Below are 547 nucleotides of genomic sequence, written 5' to 3'. Positions count from 1 at the left end.
ATATATATTATATATACATATATATATATATATATATGTATGTATGCATGTATAACTATATATATTTATTTATAATTTCACGCAATTCATTTGTTTCAATGGTGTTCGACCAGTCAAATGAATTTACGAGCATGGTAGTTGGTGAAGTTTTGTAATTGTCCCTGGCAGATTTGAGTGATGAGATTCATGCGCCTTTGGCGCTAAATTCAAAATCATGATATCAAATTAACCAGCATTTCTCTTGCATTCTTGGTGGAGTTAAGACGCTATTCTTGTTTATTGAAATTTACTCCCATCATGCCTCTATTAATTTTGTGATCCTTCTATGGCCTAGAAGTATTTTACCTTCTATTTTTAGCGAAGCAGTTGTTTTTGTAGTTGCTGAGACCCCCTTCGGTCATGAATGACCATGGGATTGCACCTAGAAAGTTACCCTCCCAGGCACAATCCGAGCACGGATGTTTATGGAAGACCAGCAGTCGCCCGTGCATACCGGCCTCTCCTTTTCACGCCACCAGTGTTATCCAAAGGAAAGGCAAAAGCCGAT

Source organism: Octopus bimaculoides, chromosome 2, assembly GCF_001194135.2.
Source record: "Octopus bimaculoides isolate UCB-OBI-ISO-001 chromosome 2, ASM119413v2, whole genome shotgun sequence".
Taxonomy (NCBI): domain Eukaryota; kingdom Metazoa; phylum Mollusca; class Cephalopoda; order Octopoda; family Octopodidae; genus Octopus; species Octopus bimaculoides.
The sequence above is the reverse complement of the archived record's forward strand: the minus strand, read 5'-3'. Positions refer to the sequence as shown.